Source organism: Staurois parvus, unplaced genomic scaffold (assembly GCF_062004578.1).
Source record: "Staurois parvus isolate SC_StPar_1 unplaced genomic scaffold, SC_StPar_1.0 ptg001462l, whole genome shotgun sequence".
In the NCBI taxonomy this organism is placed as follows: domain Eukaryota; kingdom Metazoa; phylum Chordata; class Amphibia; order Anura; family Ranidae; genus Staurois; species Staurois parvus.
This window is the reverse complement of record NW_028319258.1, coordinates 649,423-675,344: the sequence shown is the minus strand read 5'-3', so window position 1 is coordinate 675,344 and position 25,922 is coordinate 649,423.

Below are 25,922 nucleotides of genomic sequence, written 5' to 3'. Positions count from 1 at the left end.
CAGTGTGAAGTATGTAGGCAAAGGAAACTTCCCCTACTGTGCAGCGGTGTATCCAGGGTATGGTATGGGTACTATCATGCCAGGACAAGGGGTGAGCAGAAGGGAAAGCTGCCCGGGGCGCAATGGTTTACAGTAGGGATGGGGGCGTCTTCCTTCTGTTGCCAGGCTGACCAGAGTAGTGACAGTGGCAGTGATTTTGACAAGCCAGTGACTTCTGAGCGTAGGATCCCCTAAGCTTGCATATCGTGAATGGGGGGCTCAGTTTGGCATCTTTGCTCTGAGCACTAGATGACCTTGACCCACCACTGGTTGCTATGTGTCCTGGGCGCTATATGAAGAGGGGCACTGCCCATATGAAAGAAAAATATATTTGAATTTTTTTTAAAAAATATATTTCCCAAATATATTGACATATATTTGAAATGCTACAATATTCAATATATTTAAAAAAAAAAAATAAATATATATATATATATATATATATATATACACACACTACATGTTGAAATGCGTTTTTATTACAAAATACATCAAGATATTTGGAATAATACATTTCAAATATTTTTGGAATGCATTTACTAATATATGTAAAATGATATGTTAATATTTTTAAAAATATTTTTCATATATTTTGTAATATATAAAAAATGCATTTCAACATGCAGTATATATGTATACGTATATTATATATATATTGTGGGGTTAGCTCAGGTGGGGGATCTCCTTCCCTGGGACAAAGGGAGACCGCACAGCAGGCTTTCATCAAAATCTGACTGGTTGTCAGCTTTATTTAAAAGGTTCGCAGAAAATAAACAAAACATGAAAATAAACCCTTGCCATCCAGGCACTAACTAAACAGAAGATGATTCCTCTCTCAGAGGTGAAGGGCTTCTCCCTGTCACCGAAATAAAACAAAAGCAAACCTTTTCTTGTAGGTATAGTACACACACAGCTCTCTCAGAACAGCTCTCTAAGAACACCTCTCTGAGTCCCAGGCCACGAGCGACTCCTTGCTCCAGCCCTGCCCTTTTTATATCACCTGTTGGTGGTCATCAGTGGAGCCCAAACTCTGGTCCAGAACCACCTCTGCCATTGTGGCCCCGAAAACCCGGAGTGGACTCTACCTTACACCTCACCGTATGACCTCATGCGAGGTGACACATATCGTCCATCCAACACTTTGCCGTTCATACTGTCACAATATATACAGTATATATATATATATATATATATATACATTTTTATTTTTATTTTTTTTTAATATATTGAATATTGTAGCATTTCAAATATATGTCAATATATTTGGGAAGAATATTTAAAAAAAAAATGTCATATATATATATATATATATATATATCCATTCAGTCGTATCTGACCCTTGGCGATTGCATGGACCGTCACTCGTAAGCGACTTTTTCCATGAATTCTCTTAGCAATTATTTTACAGGGTAGGTTGCCAGGTCTTTCCCCAACCCATATATATATATATATATATATATATATAAATATATATATATATATAAAATTATATATTGAATATGGCCAAAATTGTAGCATTTCAAATAGATGTCAATATATTTGGGAAGATTGTTTTTAAAATATATTTCAAATATATTTTTCTTCCATGTGGGTGGGCCAGGGGCCGCCAGTAGAGAGGTAGATCCAGTTTTTCTGCTCCAGGCCTCATCAGTTCAGCAGAAGCCCCTCTCTGCATTTAACAAAAAGTTCCCTAGGTCCCACCAGTTCAGCAGGGGTCCAAGGTCAGAGAGGGGCCTATCTGATAATTTTCACATTCAAGGGGAATACTCATTCATGTCCCATCTCCTGACAATTAACGTTTTGCCTCCTTCTTCTATATTAAGCTGCCAGGCAGGCCAGAACTTTAATACTGTAGAACCCCTTCTCACCAAGTGGATACACTTGCACAGCCTCACTGAAGTGGGTCTTCTTCCATGGAGGTGCATATATGCATTCCTGTGTCTACCCACATGGAAGAAAAATATATTTTAAAAATACATTTTTAATATATTCTTTCCAAATATATTGACATATATTTCAAATACTACACTTTTGGCCATATTCAATATATTTCAAAAATATGTTTCAATACATTAGTATAAGTGTAATTTGGAATGCATTTACAAGTATATCCAAAAATCTATGTTTAAATGCATTTTTTTAGATGTTCAAAAATGTCTGGAAAATATATTTACAAAAATATATTTTTAAATATATGCCTTTGGAAAATATATTTTGATTTACATTTTTGGAATACATGTTAAAATATATTCGTGTAGGGAAATATATTGTAAATATATGTTGCATGTATATTTTTTTTTCTAAATATATTGGAAATATATTTCTCTTCCATATGGGTAGGGAACTGGAAGACCAGCTTTCGGTCACGTAATTGCTGTGCTAGCCTGTGATTAGTGAACAGTCACTGTGCAGCCCACCTCTGTGCTATATTTCTCCTCTTGCATGGAGAAAAGGAAACATTGTATCCTAGAGAAGAAGACTGGAAAAAAACAACAAAAAAAGGGGTGGAAAAAAAAAATTAAATAAAATAAAGATAAAAAAATCTAGATCAGGGTTTGGTCAAGGTTAGGGTCCAAGGTCAAGTTTAAAGGTCAGAGTGTGTTTAGGTAAAATTAAAAAAACAAAACAGTGTCAAGGTCAAGTGTTTTAGTTACTGTATTATTAAAAAAAGCACAATGTGCCCTATTGTTTCTGGGCCTCTACTACTACGGGTACAAGCAGCAAACAATGCACACATATGTGTGATGGGTTGTTCTTTGGAGGTAGCTCATTTTAATGACAAGAAATACAAAGCTACAAAAATTATATTTTTTTATATTTTGGGACAGTTTTAATTAGAGAACAAAAAAATCAGGAGATACTGATTACTATTTACCAAAAAATAAAGACCCAATTTGTCCTACAGAAAAAAATGCTGTATATTTCTCCAGGATACACAAAGTAGTTGCGGTGATAGGTAGCTATACTAACACAAGTCAAAGTTGCCTAACTGGTGCTGGAGGGTGTTCCGGTGCATCTGACTGTGCAGTCCTGCCTACTGGGAGCTCATATCTCGGGAGCTCAGGCTGAGGTTATGAGGCTGATCCACACCATTTGTACATCCACTCTATGGGGCTATTGCCCTACACTGGAAATCTCCCATAGTACCATTGACCTCTGTTCTGCATAGGATTGATGCTGTGATGCTCATGGAAAGAATTCATTACACTTTACTGGACAAGATGCACTTATTCGATAGAAAATGGGAAATTTGGAGAACTCATAGACATTTACTACATGATTAAGGAAAACCCGTGTTTGGATTGATAGAGTTAATTTGTCTTTAGTTGTATAACTCTGCCTACCTTTCTATTTATATTACTCATGTACTTAAATCCTTTTCTCTCTTTCTCTCTTCTCTTCTCACTTCCCTTCTCTTCTCTTCCCTTTTCCCTTCCCTTCTCTTCTCTTCCCTTTTCCCTTCCCTTCTCTTCCCTTTTCCCTTCCCTTCTCTTCTCTTCCCTTTTCCCTTCTTCTTCCCTTTTCCCTTCTCCTTCCCTTCCCTTCTCCTTCTCTTCTCTCTTCCCTTCCCTTCTCTTCCCTTTTCCTTTCTCCTTCCCTTCTCCTTCTCTACTCTCTTCCCTTCCCTTCTCTTCCCTTTTCCCTTCTCCTTCCCCTTCCCTTCTCTTCCCTTTTCCCTTCTCCTTCCCTTCTCTTCCCTTTTCCCTTCTCCTTCTCTTCTCTCTTCCCTTCCCTTCCCTTCTCTTCCCTTTTCCCTTCTCCTTCCCCTTCCCTTCTCTTCCCTTTTCCCTTCTCCTTCCCTTCCCTTCTCCTTCTCTTTTCTCTTCCCTTCCCTTCTCTTCCCTTTTCCCTTCTCCTTCCCTTCTCCTTCTCTTTTCTCTTCCCTTCCCTTCTCTTCCCTTTTCCCTTTTCCCTTCCCTTTTCCCTTCCCCTTCCCTTTCCTTCTCCTTCTCTTCTCACTTCTCTTCTCTTCCCTTTTCCCTTCCTCTTCTCTTCTCTTCTTCTCTTCTTTACTCTACATGATTGTACTTTCTGCAATGTACATTTCAGTAGTGCCTTGTTTCTGTTTTACATACTGTTTGAAGCTGTAATGTCACTCTACAGTCTATTTTTTTTAAATAAAATTGTTTGTAAACTAAAAAAAAAGTTGCCAAACTAGTTTCAGGCGTTAAGATTTGTTCTACCTTCCATCATGAAGGAGTTTATGGTCGGGACCCATAGAATGGAAGATTACTCTGCTTTGAAAATGATTAACTAGCCCCATCTCTGCCCGGAACCCACGCTTAAAGGATACGTTCACCTTTCATAACATGTTACACCCATATTCAGGGTGTAACATGTTATGACCAGACTGGCCCCCGCTCCCACTGCTTTGACAGCTAGAGGGGGATATCCCCCCCCCCCCCCGTTAGCTGTCAAATAAATAAAAAAAAAAGACATGACCCGGGCGGGGCTCTGCCTGCACTGCCGTGTCACTCATTTACAGTGTTCTGCTCATGAGAAACTACAAGTCCTGACAGCATTAGTGGCTGTGGGTGTGTAGTCCTCATTGAGCTGCCACAGCACTCACAGCACCGTGGTAGTTCATCCTGAGTCTTCCTGTCAGTATATCTGCTTGCACCCTACACCCAACACATCCAGTACATCCCGTATACCCCATACACCCCGTATACCCCGTACATCCCATACCCCTTGTACACCCCGTACATCCCCTACTCCCCATACACCCCATATATCCCATACATCCTGTGCACCCCATACACCCCGTACACCTCGTATACCCCATACATCTCGTACACCCTGTACATCCCGTACACCCCATACACCCTGTAAATCCCGTACATCCCATACATCCCATACACCACATACACCCCCTACATTTCATACACCCCATACACCCCGTACATCCCACACATCCCCTACATCCCATACCCCTTGTACACCCCGTACATCCTGTACACTTGGTACATCTTGTACATCCCATACACCCTGTAAAAAAGTTATAGAGTCCACAAACTATGGGATATATCTAAAAAGTGATAAATCCTGATGTACTGGTGGCCGATCTAATTTCTTGAGCCCCCAAAATGCCAGGATAGTACAAATACCCCCAAAATGACCACTTTTCGGAAAGCAGACAGTCTGAGGTATTTAGTAAGAGGCATGGTTTTTTTGAAGTTGTAATTTGTTGGCAAAATTTTTAGGGAAAATGAAGAAATGAAAAAAAAACATTTTTTTTAACCTACTGTAACCAATGCAGTGCAGCGCCATCATATACCTGGTGCAGCCGTGATCAGGGACACTGACTGGCAAAAGTATGTAAAAAAAAAATAAAACAATTCTGTTTTAAATTTTGTAAAAAATTGTATTACTTTTTAAATTTTTTTATGATTTATTTTTCTACTCCTGTTACCAGAGTAATACAATGTTACCATAGTAACATTGTACTACTCTGGGTAAGTGATCAGAATTTTTTTTTTACACTTTATGATTGCTTATACCAGTGGTCTCAAAACTGCGGCCTGGGGGCCAGAAGCAGCTTGCTTTTATCCGGCCCTTGAGGCACTATTTTATCCACTGATACCAACACTGAGGCATACTTCCCCTCACTGACACCAACTAAGGGGCAAAATTCCTCCCATGGACACCAACGATGAGGCACAATTCTTCCCATTGACACCAATGATGAGGCACAATTCTTCCCATTGACACCAACGATGGGGCACAATTCTTCTCAATAACACCAATGACGGGGGCACAGTTCCTCCCACTGACACAAAAATGGATCGCAATTCTTCCCACTGACATAAAAAATGGGGCATTATTCCTCCCACTGACACCAAAGATGGGGCATTGCCTATTATCACCGACGTTGGGCCGTTTTCTACTCCCAATGGCCACATAGTGACAGCGACTTTTTCTTAAACTTTTTTCTGACCTCCGGAGCAGATATATTGGTTTTCAAAGCATTCCTATGGGAAACCACATTTCGGTTTACAAGTTTTTCGCAATACGAGACGTCTGCATTAAATTCGTAAACCTAGGTAAACCTGTATACATATACGTATCCACAGCAGGGGCGGACTGACAATTCATGGGGCAATAGGGGATCATGGGGCCCCTGTGTCCTTGCCCAAACCCAAAAAAAAGCCTATGAAAACGGTACCAGGGGCATCTCATGGGGCCCCCTACTGACCTCGGGCCCTTGGGCAGTGCCCGAGTTTCCAAATGGTCAGTCCGCCCCTGATCCACAGCATATATCTTGGTGACTTGAATGGTTGAAGCCCTAACTTTTGTAACAGCCCGGACATTCAGAAAAAGACACCTCAATCAGTATTCTCTCTATTATGTCTAGAGACTACTGCTGTTGGAGGGGATAGAGCAGGGGTGTCAAACTGGCGGAGTTCCAGCTGTTCCGAAACTACAAGTCCCATCATGCCTCTTCCTTTGGGAGTCATGCTTGTAACTGTCAATCTTGCAATGCCTCATGGGACTTGTAGTTTGGCAACAGCTGGAGGGCTGCCAGTTTGACACCCGTGGGATAGAGAATCTACAGGTCTAGACATCACACCTACCTACCTTTGTAGGTAGTTTTTTATGTTTGTTGGTTGGTTGGTTGTCTTAAAATGTCCGTCCATGCCTGTCTTGACTTGTTTGAATAATTACTAACCTTGTATGAGTGGGTTCCTGTGTGGTGGCTACTAGAGCTGCTTGTTGCTTCCAAGGCTTTTGCCTCCAGAAGGTGAAGGTGTATTGAAGGTCCGGTCAATGGAGAGTCATACGTGACGGTGTGAGTGAAGAAGACTGAGTGAGGGATCGGCTCTTGATAAATAGGCTGCTCTCAAAGTGAAAATAAAGTTGTGTGTCAAGAAATACCAACTTGTTATCAGCAAGGTATAACTGCAGCCGTGTCTTGGCCGTAAGCCAAGTGGGGAATTTTTCCTGTTTCCTTTAAGCTGCCTTCATTTCATTGCCAAACACAAGAACAAACAATACGCTGGATTCAGTGTTTCTAAGGGTCACTGAAATTGTCACTGGGCACCAGTGCCATCTTAAGAACCTCATGGGCCCCTGGGCAAGATAATGCACTGGGACCCCTACAAGGAAGATAGTGGGAAGGTAAACAGTGGGTATGGCTAAATTATGCTTCAAATCGGGCGTGGGTTTTTAGTCTGATTTGAAATGTTACTCTGATTTTTTACAATTTAAAAACAATATTTAAAAAAATATATTTTATATGTTTTTTCACAATACTGTTAGGGGGTCTTTAGTGAGATGTCAGGGGTCTAAGCAGACACCCTGAAGTCTCACTTTTGAGACAGAGAAAGGGACCGAGGAAACAGATTCCCAGTTCTTTTCTGCAACCTCAGCTGCACTGCAGATGAATGAACAGGAGCCTTTGTCTCCTGTTCATTCATAAATGGAAGCATAGGAAACACTGGCTCTGGTTCAGCAGCACAGCACAAAATGAACATCACCCTCAGAAAAAAAGGATAGGACCCTGAGATAAGAATCCACACACATACAGTCCAATGAGAGAACCAATCAAATGTCCAAGAGTCCAAGGTAATTGAATGATAAAAGTAAATAATAGTAGAATAGAGCCAATGTGTTTTGGGGGCCAAACTCTCTCCCCACCTCCATCAGGGCCTAAAGTGTTTTAAACCCCGGACCCTGCATTCACTATATCTGGTCTCCCCGGACCCCGCATTCACTATATTAGTTCTCCCCAGACCCTGCATTCACTAAAGCTGGTCTCCCCGGACCCCGCATGCACTAAATCGGCTCTCCCCGGACCCCGCATTCACTATATCCGCTCTCCCCGGACCCTGCATGTACTATATCCGCTCTCCCCGGACCCCGCATTCACTATATCCGCTCTCCCTGGACCCCGCATTCACTATATCTGGTCTCCCCGGACCCTGCATTCATTATATCTGGTCTCCTTGGACCCTGCATTCACTATATCAGCTCTCCCCGGGCCCTGCATTCACTATATCCGCTCTCCCTGGACCCCGCATTCACTGTATCCGCTCTCCCCGAACCCTGCATTCACTATATCTGGTCTCCCCGGACCCTGCATTCACTATATCCGCTCTCCCCGGACCCCGCATTCACTATATCTGCTCTCCCCGTAACCTGCATTCACTATATTCGCTCTCCCCAGACCCTGCATTCACTATATCCGCTCTCCCCGGACCCCGCATTCACTATATCTGCTCTCCCCGTAACCTGCATTCACTATATTCGCTCTCCCCGGACCCCGCATTCACTATATCCGCTCTCCCTGGACCCTACATTCACTATATCCGCTCTCCCCGGACCCCGCATTCACTATATCCGCTCTCCCCGGACCCTGCATTCACTATATCCGCTCTCCCTGGACCCCGCATTCACTATATCCGCTCTCCCTGGACCCCGCATTCACTATATCCGCTCTCCCCGGAACCTGCATTCACTACATCCAGTCTCGCCGGACCCTGCATTCACTATATCTGTTCTCCCCGGACCCTGCATTCACTACATCCAGATTGAGACCTATGCACACACATCTGGTCTTTCCCTACAAAAGGAGATCTGGAGCAGTTTGCAACACCGGTAGAGAAGACCTTATGGCAAGACATTCAGAGCTCATAAGCTGAAACTACACACCTTGGGGGTAGAGTTGACTCACTAGAAACGTGTGGAGGAAATACTACTTGCCCTACAGGCATTAAAGGAGAAATGCTTGACACAAGACGGATCGATTCCCTGCCTGACCTGTGGATGACTATGAAAATAGGAGCAGCAGAGCCAATATTCACTTTAGGGGCCTGATGGTGTCCACCTCATCCAGGTCCCCACTCTACAAGGCCTTTTCAATTTGATCTTAGGCCATGACACCCCACCGTATATTGAGATTGATCGTTCCCACAGGGCATCATTTGCAAGTTACACAAATACTCCGTGAAGGAACGTATCATGTTCCATATGAAGGGGATTCTATATGTGGACTTTGATGGGGCTAAGCTGTCCTTGCAACGCAAGGCACTGAAACCATTGAATCCCTCCGAGATGCAGAGCTCACCTATCACTGGGGATTTCCTTTCAGTCTCTCTGTCCATAAAAACAGCAAACAGATCACTCTACATGATCAAGATAGCCTGCATCATTTTTTGGATCAAGTTAATTTGCCTCCAATTGATATCCCGGACTGGCGCTCCTCAGCTGACATACCTGTCCCAGCTTGTCTGCAACAATGGCAACCAACTTGATGAAGAGGATGGAACCGTCCCAGATCTGGATATTCCCGTCAGACATCCCAGCACCCTCCATCACTCATGGCTACCTGAACAGCCATACGTTACACCTAATCTCATTGACTATCTTGTATTTTGACTTCATCTTTCAAGTTGGCTTTCAGTGACATGTGTTTTAGCCTCCCTCCCCCCTCTTGACCCCTTGTCCGTTCCCCCTCCCACATTTTTTTTTTATTTTTCATGTTCCTACTTTTTTGTTCTCTTCCATCTCCTGTACCCCCAACCTCTGCACCCCCTCCCCTCCCCCCCATTTTTCTCCCTCCTCCAGCCCTGTGGTTCACTGCTATATAACACAGACTTATTGTTACGTATTACACTGAAATGAGTATGCCACTCAGCACAAGCCTGGTGCCTTTTTACCTCCCCCCAATAGGTTGACTCTTCAGAGTTGTGAATCCCAGTTGGGTTCCCTTGCCCCCTGGTAGCCTCCTCACCTTTTGGCCAATGGCCAAAAGGTTGTTCTGAGGGCTTGTATTAACTGCGCATAATAACCCCTTGGGCAATATAGTTTTTATATGTTTCTTAGTTCTTTCGTTTCAATGTTCTAAAACTGTTTTTTTTTGTCTCTTCAGCTGTCTAAAGGACATGGTGTAGGCTACTGCAAGTCTCTCTCTCACACCATACTGGGATGCCTCCAGTGCTCACGCCCTCCTTCGCCATGGCTTCTTTAAAGTTGATTTTGTATAATGTATGTGGTCTGGGCTCTCCCTGCAAGCCTTATAAGTTGTGGCTCAAATCAAAAAGACTGGGGGTATATATTTTCCTTTTACAGGAGAAGCACTTCCATCAGGAGCCTGTTCCCTATCTACTCAGCCACTGCTATAGTCAGTGGTTCTATAGTAACTCCCCCCCCAAGCTAAATCAAGAGGAGTGGCTATTGCTATCCATAAGCACTGCCCTTTTGTCTCAATAGATCATTGTATTAATCTCAATGGTATGTTTGTGTTCCCTAAGGGCACCATTTTTGAACATAAGTTTTCCTTTGCATTTGTGTATGCCCTGAATACCCAGCAATTAACCTTTCCAAATTCCGAGCTAGACTCCCTATCTTCCGTTAGGGAAGGTCAGCTGATTGTGTGGGTGTGTGGGGGGGGATTCCATGTGAGCCATGATCCCCTACTTGATACTTCCTCTGGCTATTCCACCCACCCATTTGCCTTCCTAAAACGTTTTAAAAAAACCCTGCATGCTCACCATTCGATAGACTGCTGGAGAGTTCTTCATCCTACTATCACAGATTTCAGTTACTATTCAGCCACTCATAATGTGTACATTCGCATTGATCTATTACTAATGGATCAATTTTTCTTAAAATCTCTCTTTGGTACGTCCATTGGCTCCCTCACACTATCTGACCATGCCCCCATTTCTCATTCTTTGCCCCACCCCCATCCCCAGACATTAACAATGGACCTGGTGCCAGAATGAGAATTTTTTAGATGACGCAGTGGTAATCCATTGGGCATCATTCTCCCACAATACTGTTGAAAATACATCAGGGGAAGTAGGGTAGATCTCCATTTGGGAAGGCCACGGACAGTGGTTAGGGTCAAACTTTTCTCCCAAGGTACCCATCTGAAGAGGGAGCATACTGGTGAGCTTCAGACTCTCATCACCAAGATCCACTAGGCAGAGTTAAGACACAAATGCTGAACTGCCCCTGACTCTATGGCCAAGCTCCAATCTCTCCGTGAGGAATTATCTAGCCTCCTGGAGGCAAGTATCCAAGACTGTCCTGTGACATGTCTTCCACAAATTGTATGAGTTCGGGAACAAATGTGGGAAATGATTTGCTAGAGCCCTGCGATATCATCAGACTTGTACGCATGTACTCAAGATACAATTAGCCTCAGGCGCCACAGTCCTACATCCCTCCAAAATAGTGGAAGAGTTTCAGAATTATTATGCCCAACTCTACCTTCTACCAGACACACATTCAGCAACTTCTACATCACAGAAAGTGTTGCACATCCTTTAATATTTAAAGGAAGTGCAATTCTCGAGGCTCACACCTCAGGTCTCTCGTAAGTTTGACGCACCTATCACACCAACTGAATTGGCAGTGGTTATCAAAGAACTCCCTAAGGGAAAGAGCCCAGGCCCAGATGGCTTTACCAATGCCTATTATGTCAATTTCTTCTCTTGCCTTTCTACTCCCATTTGTTCCTACTTTAATGCCTCAGGTACAAGCACGCCCAGAGAATCCTTACTTTGCCTTAATTGTACCTATCTTCTTGCTCAGGTCTTTCTTTTCGAGCCTCAATAACCTTTATATCTTTATTTGCTTTGTCTGGAATAAGCTCTGTTCCCGTCTTGCATTTCATATTCTGAAGTTGCCTAAATGGATGGTTTGGGTATCCCCACCATTCGCTGTTACTACAAGGCCATGGAACTACAGAGGCTATTAGATTGGCACCATCATGTTAAAGACAAACTCTGGAGAAGTTTTTAGAGGGCTATAATTTGTCTCATGCCCCATGGCTGGCTTGCTCATTCATAGGGCTTGCTGAGTCCACCTCTACTACTACCACCCACGCACTAAATTTATGGGATGTATTAAACAGACAAGCGCACTTGTCACCTCCAGTTTCCCCCTTGCCCCTTTAGGGGGCTTTCCATGGTTTGAACCTGGGGAACACCTTTCCTTTTTTAACTTGTGGGCAGTGGACGGGGAGGTGAGATGCTTTAGGTTTTTTCAGGAATAGAGATTGCTTGGACACCTTACAAGAGCAGTATGGGCATTTCCCAATGGACATCTGGCAGTATAGACAGCTTCATAACTTTGTTCATAGTCTATCCCCCAACATTTTCCACCATCCGAATGAGGAAAGAACAAACAGAGGGCGCACAGGCCTAGTGCATTACCATAAAAAATGTTTAATAAAAAATAAAGTAGGTGTTGTACTCACAAACGACAATATAGTCAAGGCACATCATAAAGAACAGCTGGGTCAACACCGCGCTGAGTAACAGTCCGCAATAGGGAGTGTAGACATCCAATAGGCTGACGCGTTTCGAGGACTTGCCTCTTCCTCAGAGCCCAAGGCAAGTCCTCAAAATGTGTCAGCCTATTGGATGTCTACACTCCCTATTGCGGACTGTTACTCAGCGCGGTGTTGACCCAGCTGTTCTTTATGATGTGCCTTGACTATATTGTCATTTGTGAGTATTTATTTTTTATTAAACATTTTTATGGTAATGCACTAGGCCTGTGCGCCCTCTGTTTGTTCTTTCCTCATTCAGTATATTTGGATTCCCCCGGTCTATTTGAGGGCAACAAGGTGTGCATGTTCCAGGACATTCTTAATGTGGTTGTAGCCTGCATCTAGTCCATCCCCAAGCACAGGAGCATTTGTGTTTGCTGGCATTTTCCACCATCCACCTTGACACATTATCAGTAGCTTTGTATGGGGTAAGCCCCAGTCCCTCATTCCCTTTCGGTATTGCACAAACTGCTCCAATCGGAGGAGCCTTCTGGGAAATCTTTATATATACAGGAATGGGAGAGAGACTTGCAGTATACAGTAACTTTTCAGAAACCCAACTTGACCACCTGTATTGCCTAACTTATACCAGCTCTGTTAACACAAAGATGCAAGAAAATAGCTTTAAATTGCTTACTCTCTGGTACAGAGTCTCCTCTAAATTGGTTAAGATTTACGCTTCCCTGTTCAGCTTATGCTGGAGAGATTGTGGTCACTATAGTGCCTATCTCCACATTTGGTGGGGGTGTCCTAAGTAATGACCCTTTTGGCAAGATATTAAAGCACAAATTAGGCTGATTCTTGACTTCAATATTCCTGACTTCCTTCTGCAGTTTCTACTTCACGTGCTCTCCATTCCTCTTAGCCTTTATAGAAAAAGTATTTTACCACACCTATTAAATACAGCACAGTGTTTAATCCCAATTTACTGGAGAAATCTCAGATTCCAGTTCAAGTTGATTGGATCAAGCTGGCAAATAATGTAATGGCGGCGGTACATGCAAGGATCAATATAGCAAGTTTTACACAATCTGCGCCATGTGGATCTATTGCACTTCAGAGGCCTTGGGGACTTCTCAGCCCTTATCACCAGAGCTCTCCCGACCTTAAATGGGGAAGATGTGGTGGCCTCCAACATCCTTTTACTCCCGGGCCCTCTTTTTTTTTTCAATACTTGAACCCACACCTTTCAAGCCTATTTTTCATTAGACTTGCTATCTATGCCTACCATGTAGAGTTCTTACTCTAACAAAGCAACTGTGAGTGGTTTAAATCTCTGTACAGAGATTTAAACTATTGTAGTCCTTTGCAGAGGCAAAGTTTTTAATTTTTTTAGATGACTGAGAGATTCAGTTTAAATCAACATGGACTATTTCTAATCCTTATGCTGCTGTATAGGGAAAATTATGATCCTTACTGAATCACATATATAGAATGTTGTAAAATGTAAGTATACTGATGAAGGTTATAGCAGAGATTAGAAAAATGGAGTACCTAACTGCTTTACACGCTAATTCTGTTCCTGCATTTGAAGCAGTTTGGGACTCATGGAATACTCATACTTCTGACTTGTCTCCTCAAATTGTCTGAAATTGATTGCCATTTCACTGTTCTGTATTGACATTTGATGTACCTACAGTCGTGTTCAAAATAATAGCAGTGTGTTGAAAAATGTGAATAAAGCTCAAAATCCTTCTAATAGCTATTTATTATTTCCATCCACACAAATGCATTGGGATCACTACATATTCTATTCCAAAGCAAAACATGAAGAAAAATATATCAAATTTGTGTTGTTCCTCTAAAAAAATTGAAGAAAAGTGAATATTAGACGGTTCAAAAAAAACGCCATGTTTGTAGTCTTCTTTACAAACTCAAACATTCACTATATAAACTGAGAAATGTTTGAAGATTTTGCTTTCCTTTGAATGACTTCATGAATATTTGGTTGTAGTCGCACTGTTTCTGAGAACTGCTGTACATCTGTGTTGCATGGAGTCACCCAACTTCTGGCCCCTGTGATCAGGTATTCCAGCCCAGGATGATTGGACCACATTCCACAGTTCTTCTCTATCTCTTGGTTTTGCCTCAGAAACGGCATTTTTGATGTCACCCCACAAGTTTTCTATTGGATGAAGATCCGGGGATTGGGCTGGCCACTCCATAACGTCCATCTTGTTGGTCTGGAACCAAGATGTCGCACGTTTACTGGTGTGTTTGGGGTCGTTGTCTTGTTGGAACACCCATTTCAAGGGCATTTCCTCTTCAGTATAAGGCAGCATGACCTCTTCAAGTATTCTGATGTATTCAAACTGATCCATGATCCCTGGTATGCGATAAATAGGCCCAACACCGTAGTATGAGAAACATCCCCATATCATGATGCTTGCACCACCATGCTTCACTGTCTTCACAGTGTACTGTGGCTTGAATTCAGTGTTTGGGGGTCGTCTTACAAACTGTCTCCGGCCACTAGATCCAAAAAGAACAATCTTACTTTCATCAGTCCACAAAATGTTGCGCCATTTCTCTTTAGGCCGGTCAATGTGCTCTTTGGCAGATTGTAACCTCTTCAGCACACGTCTTTTTTCCAACAGTGGGACTTTGCGGGGACTTCTTGCAGATAGCTTGGCTTCACATAGGCGTCTTCTAATTGTAACAGTCCTCACAGGGAACGTCACACCTTCTTTCATCTTCCTGGAGCTGATTGTTGGCTGAGTCTGCGCCATTTTGGCTATTCTTCTATCCATTCCAATGGTAGTTTTTCGCTTTCTTCCACGTCTTTCAGGTTTTGGTTGCCATTTTAAAGCATTTGGGATCATTTTAGCTGAGCAGCCGATCATTTTCTGCACTTCTTTATATGTTTTCCCCTCTCCAATCAACATTTTAATCAAGGTACGCTGTTCTTCTGAACAATGTCTGGAACGACCCATTTTCCTCAGAATTTCAGAGAGAAATGCACTGTAACCAGCATGTACAACATTTGCTGCCTTCCTTCCTTAAATAAGGGCAATAATTGCCACCTGTTTTTCAAAGAATGAATGACCTCACTAATAGAACTCCACACTGCTATTATTTTGAACACGCCCCTTTCAATGAGTGATTCAATGACACAGAATCAGCAGCATGCATGTCATGACTGTTGGGTCTGTTGGATTTCTATTACTCTACTACACCTGCTAGGAAATTATTTGCCATGTAGAAATATCATTTCTACCAAAAACAGTGATTGATCCGGTTAGTGATGTCTGACTGCTATTATTTTGAACACAACTGTATGTATCTCTCAATGATGAGCCTGTTTTTCTTTTTTTCTCTTTTACTGCTTTGTGTTTGCCTATGCAACCTGTTTGTTGGAAATATTTGAAAATTAATAAAAAGTTAATTACAAAAAAAAATGTCCGTATACTCCATTTTGTCCCATCAGAAATGTTTTTATAACTTCATATATTTCAAGTTGTTTATTGAAAAACACATATCTTGATTGGGATTGTACCAATAGGTGTGTGCTGATCTCAGAAAGGCCTAGTTTTCACTTTGGTCCTTTCAGGGTGATCTGTTTCTGTTTGATAAGAAGGGTTATATAAACAGAGCTCTACTGTCAGCCAGTGGAACTGCCAGCTGCATTTTTGGGTTCCCGGTGGGAACGGGAGAGCCAAAGAAAACCTTGGATGGCGGCGGGAGGGGTGGGAGAGTCCCTTCCCATTGCTTGTAAAAGCAATCCAGCAGCTAATTAGCAGCTATGATTGTTTTTACATGAAAGCCAACCACCAGCTAAAAAAATGATACCAGGATGATGCCTGCAACTGCAGGCATCATCTCGGAATAATCACTCAAAGTCCAGCAATGTACCAGTTTGTTACTGGTCCTTGTCAGGCATATATGTAACAGCAGAGAACACAGGCATATAATGAAATGGGTCTGTGGACCAATATGACTGCAATTCATTCTTTTTTGTAATGCACATGTTGAGGGTTAGGCCCAAAAATGTTCTAAGTTCGGAAACCGTGACAGTTTTCCATGCAAATTGTCTGATAAGAGCTGAATTTTGGGTGGGCGGCAATGTATTGTGCGTATAAATTGCTTCAGCACACAACCAGTTCCTACAGATCTACAACAGAGGGGCTAAATGCTAGTGCTGACAGCGAATGGACTGATCCTGCTAACACTGCGTTTTTGGGGACACTATACTAAGGAGGCACTAGTATAGTTCTGACCATCATTAATATATTGATCTGTACAAACACTATACTAGTAATGGCGGTGATCAGCAACCTATAGCGTGAGTGCGATAGTGTGTGATCAAACTAGTGCTAGCTGACCCTGACGCTATCTTATGTCACTAGTGGCAGGAATACAGTGATCAATGAAAAATTCCATATACTAACACGGTACTAATGGCACTGACTGGGTGATCAAAGGATTAATAGGGTCAATGAAAGAATTTAATGTGCTTATATAACATGTGTGTTAAATGCAGTGCTTTTTCTCAGTGCCGTGTTCTCTCTTATCTCCCCGGACCGCATAGGGGGCAGCGGAGGGCGCACACATGAGCACGCACATCCAGAAATAGAAAGCGACATAAGATTGCATTGCTATGCCCGTAGCAGCCACTCGCCTGCACATTGTTGGCGGGCAGGTGGCAAGTAATTTAAAAAAAAAACTAATTTAAAAAAAATTCTCTCAATTTTTTTAAAATTTTTTATTTTCTTAAATATTCTTTTTTTTTACTTTTTAACAAAAAAATACTTTCATCAGAGTAGTGCAATGTTACCATAATAACATTGTACTACTCTGGGAGGATAATCTGGATTTTTATTTTTTTTTGCATTACAGGAGCAATGAAGATTGCCTTGAACTGTCATGAATGTGTTAAGTTCATGACAGTTCAATATAATAGTGATCTGTGATTGGCTCCAGCTGGTCACATGGTACAGGGTGCAGCGATTGGCCCCATGTGCCATGTGAGAGCTGTGTATCAATCACAGCTCTCCAGGAATAGAAGCAAAGCTTTTATGAACAAAAGCTTTGTTGTTGTTGTTGTGATCATGTGATCGAACAGTAATCCCATGATCGCCGGGTCCTGATTACCAGGGGGGGGGGTGTTGGAGGGTTTTGCGGCCACTTGGGCACGCAGCACCCCCCTGTGTTGGTACGCTGCTGGTCCTGAAGCTGCCACCCGTGCGCAATACATTGCGGGCAGGCGGCCCAAAAGTTTTTTTAAAATGTATAAACGAAGACCCATGCCACAACAATCCTTTTCTGATACAATTCTGTCACAAATGGCAGCTCTCCAGCTGGCAGTTGAATATCAACAAACCAGCAGGGGATTTGGTCATTGACCAAATATGGCCACTGAGGCAAAAAGTGATGGGAAATCCAATATATTAATTTGTCACCAGAACACGAATATAAAGGAAACCCTTCAATGGGGACATTTGTTTTTGTGACAACCATCTAAGAGGGAATATGCTTGACTTTGAAGAGATATCTGGGAATTTTGTGTTGCATCTACAAGGCAGATATTGAAGGGAAATCTCTTAAAGATAAATTCCAAGTATGGCAATTTTTACTTTTATTTTTTTTTAATTTAAAAAATTTATTGATTTTTTGAATAAATAAATTGTACAAACATACTCTTTTAAAACAATAACACATTTTCAATACATTTATCATATCAACTTTTCTTCCCCCCCAACCCCCCCTCACCTAGATACCACCCATCACCCCCCCCCCCCCAACCAACCCCCCGCTCTCCCTGCTCTGCATTTTCCTATTCCTTTCTGGAGATCCTCATCCTTAAAAGAGAAGAAGAAAGTGTAACCATATTATTTTTATGTTAGTCCCCCATAAACTCTATATTTAACTTTGATTTTTTAAATTCCTCCCATTTGTTCCATCCTATATGATAACTCTCCATCTTATCTTCATTCATATGGTAAAGTTCCTCTATTTTACATATTTGATCCACCCTGTCAATCCAATCTTTTATTTTCGGCACCTCCTGTCTCCTCCAGAACTTGGGTATCAAGCCCTTTGCTGCATTCAAATAATACAATACACCAGATTTGTTATATATTTTGACTGAAAGCTTGGTACTATAAAAAAGGCAAGTCTCTGGGTCTAATAAAATGTCGGTCTCTGTAATTTTCTGAATCAAGTTCACTATTTTCTCCCAATACTCCTATATTTTAGGACACTCCCACCATATGTGATACATAGTGCCTCTACCTCCACATCCCCTCCAACATAAAGGTGAATTATCTCCACTCAATCTATGTGCCGCACTCGGTGTAATATACCATCTTGCCACACATTTATAATTCATTTCTAATTCCTGCATATTTATATTTTCATGGATTAATCTATACATTTTTCTCTGTTTTTCCGCATCTATTATTACACCTATATTCCTTTCCCATTTTTCTATATATGGTGGCCTAATATCTGTGAGAATCTTATATATTTTAGAAGTTCCGTGTTTCCCATCTCCCCATGTGTCTAATAAACACTCAAAGGGGTTCCAATCCTCTCTTGTTCTTAGAGGTTTTGGAAGCTTCCCTATAAAGTGTTTCAATTGAAAATAATGCCACTCATCTATTCTTGTAAAAATTTCTCCCTTTTTTTCCAATTCCTTGAGTGAACCCATTTCCTCCCCCACCATTATATCCCTAATTGTGCATCTTCCTTCTTAATCCACTTCCCTGTGATACCTCCTTTACCCGGGGGAAAAAAACTCTGTGGACCCTAAAGGTATTAACAGTGAATTATATTCCCATCCCATATGTTTGGGTAATACATCCCAAACTCTGAAAACATTTAATGTGAACAAACTTGTGCTATCAGCTAATCCACGGTATTGTGTGGGTAACCATACAATTCTACTTAAATTGGTATTACTTAGTATATTTTCAATTTTAACCCAGCTTTTCCCTTTTGCATTATGTGTCTAGTCATAAATTCTTGCCATTATTACCGACTTATAGTATCTTTTCAGATCTGGTACTCCCAGGCCACCTTTCTCTTTATTTCTACATAAACTTTCATGGCTTATTCTTGGTTTTTTATTCCTCCAAATATATCTTGTTAACATTTTTTTAATTATTCTGAAGTATACTTCAGGTAGTTTAATTGGCATAATTTGAAATGTATATAAACTTTTTGGAACAATCACCATTTTTATCAGATTTATATGACCTATCCATGACGGGGTTCCCCCTCCCTAATTTCCTTAGTTCATCCTTGATCTCATTTAACAATGGGATATAATTTAATTTATATAAGTTCTTGGAGGAAACAGTTAATTTTATTCCTAGATATTTTACTCTCCAAACGAAGGGAAATTCTTCTTGTATCCTATTTTTCTCTATATTTGGAAGGTTTATATTTAAGATCTCTGTTTTTGTTGGATCAATTTTTACATTTGATATCTCCTCATGCTCTTTCAGTGATTCATTAAATTTGGCAATGTTATCCTAGGGTTCCCCACATAAAACAACATATCATCGGCATAAGCTGCCACCTTATGCTCTGTGTCTCCTATCCATATTCCCTTTATATCCATATTATTCCTTATTGTAGACAATAGAGATTCTAGTAACAAAACATATAAAAGTGGAGACAGAGGGCATCCCTGTCTTGTTTCATTTAGCATCCCAAAATACTCTGATAAATCCCTATTAACCATGATTGCTGCAGAGGGTAAACTATATAACTTCCTTATCCATTCTCTCATTCTATCTCCTATCCCCAATACTTCCAGTGTATCCATCATATATCCCCAATCTTCTCTATCAAATGCCTTTTCGTCATCAATCGAGAGCACCACCCCAGGGGTTTTCTCTTTTCTGCTTTTTTGCATGAGAAACAAAGATCTCAATTTGTTTTCTCTACCCTCTCTCCCTGGGACAAGCCTACTTGATCTATATGTATCCATTCCGGCAGTAGGTCTTTCAACCTGTTTGCCAAAACGTTTGTGTATAATTTGGTATCTGTTTTAAATAGAGAAATCAGTCTATAACTTGAGCATTGAGTTACATCCTTGCCTTCTTTATGAATGAGAACTACATGTGCTTGTAGAGATTCCCACCTCATTTCCATCTCTCCCCCCAATGCGTTCATATCTATCCTCAATTTAGGTACTAATAGTTCTTTATATTTTTTATAATACCTCACCATATATCCATCTGGCCCTGGGCTTTTCCCAGCCATGGTACTTTTTAATGCTAATTGTACTTCTTCCTGTGTTATTTCTAATTCTAGGGACTTATTTTTGGTAATCCTGCATTTTTTAAGTATATCCGTCTTTTTTCTATTTTTCCTATTCCATCTTTATTTGTAGAACTATGGGGAGTAATATTATATAAATTGCTATAGTATTCTTATTTTCTCTATATAGTTCCTGGATTTTTTTTTTCTCTGAGCCCTCATTAAATATTTTCCTGGCCTATCTCCCCATCTATATCTCTCATTTATCATTTTATTAAATACTCTTATCTTCTTCCAGAAAAATATTTAGTTCTTCTCTTTTATTTATTACCCTCTGCATAATCTCTTTTGTTACTCCACTTTTGTGTGTCTGCTCAAGCTCACAGAGTTCCCTGAGAAGCGCATTCATTTTTTCTCTTCTTTCCCTTTTCTTCTTTGCTCCAATCGCTATCAGGAAACCTCTAATATAGGCCTTATGAGCCTTACACACTGTTGCTACAGACACATCCCCTGTAACATTTTCTTCAAAAAATTGCTCTATTTCTTTTTTAATTCTTTGATCTGTCTCTTGATCCAGTAGAAGTGTCTCATTTAATCTCCATGCTTTTCCCCTATTCAACTCCTTTCCCCATAGTAATTGCATTGCGACAGGAGCGTGGTCCAATATTGACATCACTTCTATTTTTACTTTGACCAGAGACTCAATGGCCCTGATTCACTATTGGGCGTGGGCGCATATTTATGGGCTTAAGCCCAATTTTCATGGGCGTCTGTCATTTTTTACCCTGCAACCTAATTCACTATTGAGCAGAGCCCATAAGCAGATGCCCAATCTAATTCACAAAAAGACACACGCCCGGAATCAGACTCACAAAACAGACTTGCTAAGAAGCAAGTCTAAAACCATGAAAAATCACTGCAGAGACATGTTCACTTAGAAATTTGCTTTGCCAAATATCAGGACTTCACTTTAAACAATATCTGCTATTTCCAAAAAAATTAAAAATGTGTTAAAAATCGTTTTTTTCAAGGAAATCGACACAGTAAAAATCTAGAAGCCCGTGCAGTGTCTTTGGCAGATACAACTGAGCATGTGCAGAACACATTTTAGACTTCTGCCATGGGCGTTTGCTTTTTAGCCACTGACTAATAGTGAATCTGATTGTGGATTCCTCTGAGAGCCGGCACTCGCTCGCGACTATTGTGTTTAATAAACAGCACTCGGCATATCTTCATGTAATCTAACTAGATTTCCTTAGTTCTAGTGATTCTATTTTTGTTTCTTATCCTTTATAATTATTTCTGTAATGATTTTACTTATTTCAAAGGTCTAGATAATATTTATTTTGACAGCTGAATGTAAAAATAAAGGTCCACAATAAAAAAAAAAAAAAAAAAAACAGCGTGGGTCCCCCCTCTCATCCATACCAAGCCCTTCAGGTCTGGTATGGATATTAAGGGGGAACTCCACGCTGAAATTTAAAAAAAAAAACAGCGTGGGTCCCCCTCAATATCCATACCAGACCCTTATCCGAGCATGCAGCCCGGCAGGTCAGGAAAGGGGGGGGACGAGCGAGCGCCCCCCCCCCCCTCCTGAACCATACCAGGCCACATGCCCTCAACATGGGGGGGTGCTTTGAGGCAGGGGGGCTCCCCCCCCCAAAGCACCTTGTCCCCATGTTGATGAGGACAAGGGCCTCTTCCCCACAACCCTGGCCGGTGGTTGTGGGGGTCTGCGGGCGGGGGGCTTATCAGAATCTGGAAGCCCCCTTTAACAAGGGGGCCCCCAGATCCCGGCCCCCCCCCTACGTGAACGAGTCTGCGGTAGATGCTCCCGCAGACTCCTTCACAAAAAAAAAAAGTGTGGTGTAAAAAAAACACAGTACAGGGTCTTTGACAAGTCCTTTATTAAAACAATGTCCCCCGAAGTAGATCCAACGTCAATCACGGCGGCGGCGGCAGGGACCCGAAAAAAGAAAAAAAAAAAAAGGTTCCGCTCCCGTCGGAGGCTTCCAGCCATGTGAAGAAGAGGCTAGCTGACAGTTCTTATATAGGTATGGGGCGGGGCCAGCCGGGCACATCATCCCCGCCCCTTACCTATTTGAGAAATGTCACCCTGTCTCTCCGCTGAGGCTAACTAGCTGAATGCAGGAGACAGTCTGACAGTTCTTATATAGGTATGGGGCGGGGCCAGCCGGGGACATCATCCGAGTGACCCGCCCCATGTCACATGCTTGCTGTTCCTGGCTGGCCCCGCCCCATAGCTATATAAGAAATGTCAGACTGTCTCCTGCATTCAGCTAGTTAGCCTCAGCGGAGAGACAGGGTGACATTTCTCAAATAGGTAAGGGGCGGGGATGGTGTGCCCGGCTGGCCCCGCCCCATACCTATATAAGAACTGTCAGCTAGCCTCTTCTTCACAAGGCTGGGAGCCTCCGACGGGAGCGGAACCTTTTTTTTTTTTCTTTTTTCGGGTCCCTGCCGCCGTGATTGACGTTGGATCTACTTCGGGGGACATTGTTTTAATAAAGGACTTGTCAAAGACCCTGTACTGTGTTTTTTTTACACCACACTTAGTTTTTTTGTGAAGGAGTCTGCGGGACCATGTACCGCAGACTCGTTCACGTAGGGGGGGGGGGCGGGATCTGGGGGCCCCCTTGTTAAAGGGGGCTTCCAGATTCTGATAAGCCCCCCGCCCGCAGACCCCCACAACCACCGGCCAGGGTTGTGGGGAAGAGGCCCTTGTCCTCATCAACATGGGGACAAGGTGCTTTGGGGGGGGAGCCCCCCCCTGCCTCAAAGCACCCCCCCATGTTGAGGGCATGTGGCCTGGTATGGTTCAGGAGGGGGGGGGGGCGCTCGCTCGTCCCCCCCCTTTCCTGACCTGCCGGGCTGCATGCTCGGATAAGGGTCTGGTATGGATATTGAGGGGGACCCACGCTGTTTTTTTTTTAAATTTCAGCGTGGAGTTCCCCCTTAATACCCATACCAGACCTGAAGGGCTTGGTATGGATGAGAGGGGGGACCCACGCTGTTTTTTTTATTATTTATTTAATTCACGGAAATAATTTAAAATTCAGCTGTCAGTGGGAAACCCCGATGACAGCTGAAACATTCCTTCTGTCCCTGCAGAGAGCTCCGCTATTATATTTGACATTAAAAAGTATAGAGACTGCAACATTGTATCCATTTGTATCCATTCCGGATATAGATGTTTTTATTCGGATACAAATAGATACAATGTTGCAACCTTTATACTTTTTAATGTCAAATATAATAGCGCAGCTCTCTGCAGGGACAGAAGTAATTACTTCGCTATTATATTTGCAGGCCGTAGATGGGGCGAAAATCGAACAATTTTTTTGCCATTGGTGGTAACGTCGGCCCATTGAACAACCGATTTTTTTTTTTTAAAACGGTCAGTTTTCGCCCCATCTAAGGCCTGCATTTTTCTTTTTCTTATTCTTTTTTTTTATTCTTTTTCTTGCAGGTCATGGCTCATGTGCAGATTATTTATCTGTTAAAAGATCAGCCAATTTGCCGATCATTGCAGCTAAAATCGGCCGATCTGCAAAATCGGCCAATTTTTATCCAAATTTACCAATTAAAAAAAGTTGCAAAATCCCCAAAAATGGCTGACCAATTAACCCACTAACGGGCTGAAAATCAGCCGATTTTTTTTGCGGACAATTTTAGACCCATGTAAAGCAGGCCATAGATGGGTCTAAAATCGGCCGATTTTTCTGCCGAAAAGAAAATCGAACGATTTTCGGGCCGTTAGTGGGTTAATTGGTCAGCTGTTTTTCGGGATTTTGGCACATTTTTTTTATCAGTAAATTTGGAACAAAAAATTTTCAACTTTACTGGTAAACAAAATATGCTAAAATCCCAAAAAATGGCTGACCAATTATCCCAATAACGGAAGAGGCCCTTGTCCCCATTAACATGGGGACAAGGTGCTTTGGGGGGGAGCCCCCCTTCCCCAAAGCACCCCCCCATGTTGAGGGCAGGTGGCCTGGTATAGTTCAGGAGGGGGGGCGCTCGCTCGTCCCCCCCCCTTTCCTGACCTGCCGGGCTGCATGCTCGGATAAGGGTCTGGTATGGATTTTGGGGGGATCCCCAAGCTGTTTTTTTTTATTTCAGCGTGGAGTTCCCCCTTAATATCCATACCAGATCCGAAGGGCTTGGTATGGATGGGAGGGGGGACCCCACGCTTTTTTTTTTTTTTTTTACATTCAGCTGTCAGTGGGGAACCCCGCTGACAGTTGAAACATTAACACATGGCTGTCGCTCCTACAATCCCGCATGAGTTATGTTATCAACTCATGCAGCATTTTAGTAGCGAAAACCAATGCAGCGCTCATGTTTCAGCTGTCGGCGGAGTTCCCTACTGACAGTTGATGTAAAAGTATTGCAGGGAATTATAAACAATTTGTAAAAAACCCGGCGTGGGGTCCCCCCTCCCATCCATACTAAGCCCTTCGGGTCTCGTATGGATGTTAAGGGGTAACTCCACGCTGAAATTAAATAAAAAACAGCATGGGGTACCCCCCAAAATCCATAACAGATACTTATCTGAGCATGCAGCCCAGCAGGTCAGGAAAGGGGGGGGGGACAAGCGAGCGCCTCCCCCCCTCCTGAACCATACCAGGCCACATGCCCATACCAAATTATTCAAACATTTGTAAACAGACCAATTAACTGAAATGGTTTGGCATTTGTACCCCAAATATGACGTTCCCTGAGGCATTGGTAAACCGAGGTACGCCTGTATTAGTATTGCAATCCTTTGTATTGGGATACATAGAACCATCATACATGTGAATTGGCAACATAGCACAACATTTGTGTCACATTGGAGATATCTGGTAGTTACACTGAACTTGCCCAGGGACCTAAGATTGATTCACAGCACAGAAATACAGGCTGGATTAGCAATGTAGCTCCGTGGATTAGTGGTTAGCACTACTGCCTCACAACTCTAGGGTTGTCGGTTTGAATCCCAACCACGGCAAGGAAGTAGTATGATCTCCGTGTGTGGCTGTCTTCAAATAGATGTTCTGGCAACATCTTTGCTTTCTGTCTAAGTGATCCCTAAAATGTGAATTAGAATGAGGCCTTGTCTGTTGAAACACCTTCAAAGCTGCACCTTATGTGAATGTCATACAATGGGGTAAGATAAGAGCCTGGAGCACTAATAGATTTGATAATGATGGTTTACACTCAACCCACTTTTGTGAAGGATTTGGCAAGCAAAGAGCTGACAGAGAGAGAGAAGAGCGAGCCAGTGAGATGAAGAAGAGTGAGCGAGAAAAACATACTGAAGAGTGATAAAGAGAGACATACAGAAGAGTGAGCGAGAGAGAAGAGCGAGCCAGTGAGACAAAGAAGA